Here is a 5,827-nt window from a genome sequence, read left to right on the forward strand (position 1 = left end):
CCTGGAGACATCCTCACCCCTTGTCGTTAAAATTAAAGCAACACTGAAATTTCATTACACACCCACTGAGTTAGCAAAGGGTAGGAAGTTTAGGTGACAGGCCGGGATACCAGCAAGTGTGTGATGAGCCGGGCCCACTTCCACACACAGGTCTACGAGCTTGACCCTCCCCAGGGCCAGGGCCTGGGTCCTGGACGCTCCCCATTTCCCTCCGCTTCTCAGGTCATCTCTGTCGCTTGCAACCAGAGTCCTAACTGCAACGGGGACTTAACACAGAGATGTTTAGTGTATCCTTGCAAAATTAGAGACAGCCTCAGCTTGTCACACCGAGCTTACTAAACATACTGGTAATAATACTAATAATGACATATCAGCACAACAGAAAAGGATGGAGCCTTAAAATGATAGAAAGACTAGGGGCGCCTGGGTGGCTCAGTCGGTTAAGCAACTGACTTCCACTCAGGTCATGATGTCAGGGTCCTGGGATCGAGCCCCAGGTTGGGCTTCCTGCTCGGAGGGGAGCCTGCTTCTCCCTCTGCTCCTCCCCCTGCTTGTGCTCTCTCTCTCCCTCTCTCAAATAAGATAAAAATCTTAGAAAAAAAAAAGAAGAGCTATAACTAAAACAGGGAAACTCAGAAAGATAGAAACACACAAGGATGAACAACTTAGAGCCAGGAAATGCAGCCAAAAGAATCCAACGGAGAAGGTTGGATTCAGGATAAATAGCATTAGATAATACAACGAACGGCCTTTTGTTACAGTCAATGGTATAATTCCCAATGTGACTACTGATGTCCCCGTAGTAAATGGCATAGCACCAGTTTCCGTCAAGCAAACCTTACAGGAGGTATGAAGAACGGCAGACACCTTTGTAGTAACAGCCTGAAGTGCACCTCTTGTTGCCAATCACAGCACCAGGAGACAAAAATAAGGATTAATTAATTAACTAATTAATTAAAATAAATAAATAGAAGCTTCAGCAAATAATCCCTTTCATGCATCTTCACTTAAAAAGCTTCCTCAAGGGAGGCCTGGGTGGCTTAGTCGGTTGGGCGTCGGCCTTTGGCTCAGGCCATGATCCCAGGGTCCTGGGATCGAGTCTCAGGTCATGATCCTGGGGTCCTGGGATAGAGTCCCACATCAAACTCCCTGCTCAGCGGGGAGCCTGCTTCTCCCTCTGCCTGCTGTGCCTGCCGCTCCCCCTGCTTGTGCTTGCTGGCTCTCGCTCTCTCTCTCTCTGACAAATAAGTAAATTTTTTAAGAAGATTTTTAAAGCCTCCTCAAGATATTCACACACACACACACACACCTGTGCGCGTGCACGCACACACATGCAATATGATAAAACACTCATGACACCCGGCTAAGGAAAGGAAGAACTCAGAACGAGACCTAGTTCGTGCTTCCAAATGGCTAAGCAGTGGCCACCTGTGATGGGGCGAGAATGGGGCCTTGGCTGGCCTTCATGCAACCCTCACTCTGCACCCCAACCCCACTGCCAAATGTCCGTGCTCACTGTGGCTCCGAGGCGGGGTACATTTTGCAAATGAAGACACCAAGGCATCAAGAAGTTAAGTAGCTGGACCAAGACCCCTAGCCTCAGCTCTTAAAGGAAAAGTAGTCCCTGAAGGGCATGGGGACCGTTCAGGGCCTTTTCACTGGCTGGCTTGTTTTCAGATTCCATTTTGGATTTTTCCGCCATCTTTTCCAAAGAGAATAAAATCAACGAGAAATCTACGAAAGGATTAGCACCAGACTCCCTGTCTAGGAAACCAACCCTGATCCCTCCTGCCACCTCTGGGCTCACCGCTCCGTCCCCTGTCCTCTTCGGGACACGGCTGTGGCTGGATGTCCGTCCCCGTCCGTGCCTGAGGCCAGGCCATGGTGGATGCACCGATGAGGTAATGATCAACAGCAGGGGCAAGGGGCCCAGAGGCATTCTCGCTGTAGGACCTCCCTCTGTCCCCAGGGTCCCCAGGGGTCTCTCCTTGGCCCTTCCCCCCACTCCCCTACACTGACTAGGCATTCTCCCTGGATCTCAAATCTACTTCCTCTCCCCCAAACCTGGCACCCCCTGCCCAGGGTTCAGCCCAGCTCTCCATTCTGGAACGCTCTTTCTTCTGTTTGCCACTCCCCTATTCCTGTTTCTCCCTGACCCCACCGTGGCCCTCAAAGGAAATCCACACAGCCTGTGTGCTCCCATGCCCACCCCTGCCCCTCCACACACTGCCAGCTGCCACCCTCACACCAAAAGTTTCACGTTCCCAAACACACCCCTTTGCAGTGCTCTTCCCCAGCCCAGCATGCCCTTCCCACTGGCTAGGGGATTCCGGTTTTTAAATAATCTCCTGGGGGCATCTGGGTGGCTCAGTCGGTTAAGCATCGGACTCTTGATTTCAGCTCAGGTCATGATCTCAGGGCTCATGTGCTGGGAGTGGAGCTTGCTTGGGATTCTCTCTCTCCCTCTCCCCCTGCCCCGCCCCACTCCTCTTTCTTAAAAAAAAAAAAAAGGCTTTATTGAGATATAATTCACACACCATAAAATTCAGCATACAGTTCCATCGTTTTTTAGTATATTCGCAGAGCTGTGAGACTACCATCACAATCAATTTTAGAACATTTTCATTACCCACCCCCCCTAAAAAAAAAAAACCCATTCCCATTAGCCTCCCCTCCCTCCCTCCTTCCAGCCCAAGGCAATCACTAATCTACTTCATGTGTCTACAGATTTGCCTCTTCCGGACATTTCACGTCAATGGAATCACAGAGCTGGTCATTTATAACTGAATTCGGCCACTCAACATGTTTTCGAGGCTTATCCACGCTGTCCCATGAACGGGGACTTTATCTCTTTACCTTGCCAAGTGATAGCCTATTGTATAAATATGCCACATTTGGGGCACCTGGGTGGCTGAGTTGGTTAAGCATCTGCCTTCAGCTCAGGTCATGTTCCCAGAGTCCTGGGATCGAGTCCCCACATCAGCCTCCCTGCACAGTGAACAGCCTGCTTCTCCCTCTGCCCCTCCCCCACCCCATGCACACATTCTCTCTCTCTCAAATAAATAAATAAAATCTTTTTTAAAAATATGCCACATTTTGTTCTACGCAGCAGTGGATGGATTTGGGCTTCGTTTCCACTTTGGGGCTACTGTGAATAATGCTGCTGTGAATATGCATGTGCTAGTTTTTGTGTGAACATACGTTTTTATTTTGTCAGGCACCTACCCAGGAGTGGAATTGCTGGGTCCTGTGTTTAACCACGTGAGGAATGGCCATGCTGTCTTCCCAGCTGGCTGCCGTGTTTTATGTTCCCACCGGCAGTGTGTGAGGCTCCCGATTTCCCCATGTTCTCACCAGTATTTGTTGTTATCTGACTTTTTTATCCTCGCCGTGCTGCTGAGTGTGAGGTAGTTCTCACGGTGGCTTTAATTCCCATTCCCGTGAGAGCTAATGATGTTGAGCGTCTTTTTATGTGTTCATCAGCCACTTGTATATCTTTTTACTTAAAAAATAGGTATTCTGGGGGCGCCTGGGTGGCGCAGTCCTTAAGCCTCTGCCTTGGCTCAGGGTGTGATCCTGGCGTTATGGGATCGAGCCCCACATCAGGCTCCTCCACTGGGAGCCTGCTTCTTCCTCTCCCACTCCCCCTGCTTGTGTTCCCTCTCTCACTGGCTGTCTCTATCTCTGTCGAATAAAATAAAATAAAATAAAATAAAATCTTTAAAAAAAAAATAGGTGTTCTGGGGCACCTGGGTGGGTCAGTGGGTTATGTGTCTGCCTTCGGCTCAGGTCATGACCCCAGGGTCCTGCGATCGAGTCCCACATCGGGCTCTCCGCTCAGCGGGGAGCCTTGCTTCTCCCTCTGCCTGCTGCTCTCCTGCTTGTACTCTCTCTCTCTCTGTCAAATAAATACATAAAATCTTTCAAATAAAATAAAATAAAAAATTAAAATAAAAAATAGGTCTTCCTCTACAATCTCTTTCATTTCTGCAATGCCAATAATATACCCCCTCTTTTGCCTAGCAAAATTGCATTTCTCTCCTAAGATCCAGATATTACTTCACCAGCTCGCCACCTTCCCATCACACACACGGACACACACACACGTGCACACATGACTTCCTCGCCATGTTCTTCCGTGTTCACGACGGCCTCAGTTACGCCATCACAGGGACACCTTGTCACTCTGTGTTGCAGCCTGCGTGCTTACATGTCAGGCTGTGAGCTTTCCAGATCAAGACTTCACCACTCCTGTCTGAGTGCCCGGCCGCCAGGGCGGGGCTGGCTGGACGGTCACCAGTCACCGAACTGGATGACTCTGTGTTGACCTCAAAGAAGAGTGTCCTTGCTTTCTCGGGTGGCGCCTGGGAAGAAGACAGTGGGTGTGGAGAAAGCAGACATGAAGGTAAGAACCGGAATGGGGGCACCTCTCCACCTGTGTGTGACGCCCCAAGCCTTCCTACCAGGTAACGCATGCTCCCTGCACCCTGTCAATTAGCCGCTAAGGAAACACAGCGCGTGGTGGGCTCTGGAGGCAACACCACACTATTAGCTATTCACAAAGTGCCTTTCTGTAGCCCTCTTTCTTTCTCCAGAGGTATTTGGCAGGAGGGTCTTAACAGATAAGGTTTGAAAGTTAAAACCAGTTCCCACTAACGCTCTCCCCACGTCCTTTGGACGCTATCGCCAGCCATCGGCGTCTGTAATAAACACCCGGAGCTGAACAAAGCCTAGCAGGGCTGCCTCGTCAGGGCTTGGGAGGCTTTATGGGATCCCTGTGCTAATTAAAATTCACTCTCCCAGACAGCTGTGATCTTTGGTGTCTTATGTACCTGAAAAATGTATCTTGACATTTAAGCCGTACTCGCTGGGATGGTGCAAGTAGCAGCAATAAGCCACAAATTCCAATCAGAATGAAAATGCTAGATTCTGTGCTGAGGCTTGGTTTGAAGGGCAAGGACACCCAAACTCCTAAGGTTTGTCATTAATCCGTCAGCATGCAGAGGAACAGCCTCTCTCCCTGTCCTTGGGATGACAAGGCCATCGCCACCCAAGGCCTCCTCCGCCTTCCCTCCCAGGCCCCCAGGAGAGAACACCCACCCAGCTCTATAAGGACAGCAGGGTTTTTCTGTCTTTGGGGGCCCAGGCCATGCATTCCTGCTCTGACATGTNNCTGCGATGTGGGCCCCAAACGTACTTCCCCGTCGTGTCTTTGCAGGCACCACGGTTCAACCAGAATGCCCTTCCCCAGCGGCCCCTAAGCCACCACCCCCTCTCGGTGTCTCGTTTCACCTGTACCCCACCAACCAAGGAAGATCAACCACCTCCCTTCTGGGATCCCACCACCCCCCCCCATCTCTGGTGCAGACAGCCCTGACAGGGTCTGCCATTGTCTGTTCCCACATGCAGGGAAGGCAGTGTCAGCTCGGGGGTATGGGTGTGGGACGTGGAGCCCAAGGGGAGATCCACCCCGGAGGTTAGGAAAACCCACCATGGGCCTCGTGGTCATAACAGGCCCAGAGAACAGGAGGAGCCCCCACCAGGGAAGACTGTTCAAGGAAACCTTATCGTTGTTCTTTCTGCTTCCTCTAGGAAATGGCCAGAGAACACAGCTTTTGCAGGGGACAGAGTCGAAGGACAAAAGGCACAGGAGGGCAGGCCCAGGAACAGAGCAGGAGGTAAACACAGAGGACAAGGATCCTGGGACAGGTGCCCTGAGACTGTTGGTGATGCTCAGTGCAACCAAGCCGCTCCCCACTCCATGCTCTGGGTCCCATCTGTCATTCAGCCACCGAGGCATTGTGTTACGTTAACAATACAAATGTAT

At 50.9% G+C, this 5,827-nt stretch overlaps 1 non-coding gene across 1 annotated transcript; it reads left to right on the forward strand.

Moving 5' to 3' along the window:
- The first annotated feature begins 421 nt into the window (after positions 1-421).
- TRNAG-UCC lies at positions 422-505 on the forward strand. Its single transcript has one exon. It is a non-coding gene; the product is annotated as a tRNA-Gly (tRNA).
- Positions 506-5,827: the final 5,322 nt, after the last annotated feature.

This window comes from Ursus maritimus, unplaced genomic scaffold (assembly GCF_017311325.1).
Source record: "Ursus maritimus isolate PB19 unplaced genomic scaffold, ASM1731132v1 scaffold_5, whole genome shotgun sequence".
Taxonomy (NCBI): domain Eukaryota; kingdom Metazoa; phylum Chordata; class Mammalia; order Carnivora; family Ursidae; genus Ursus; species Ursus maritimus.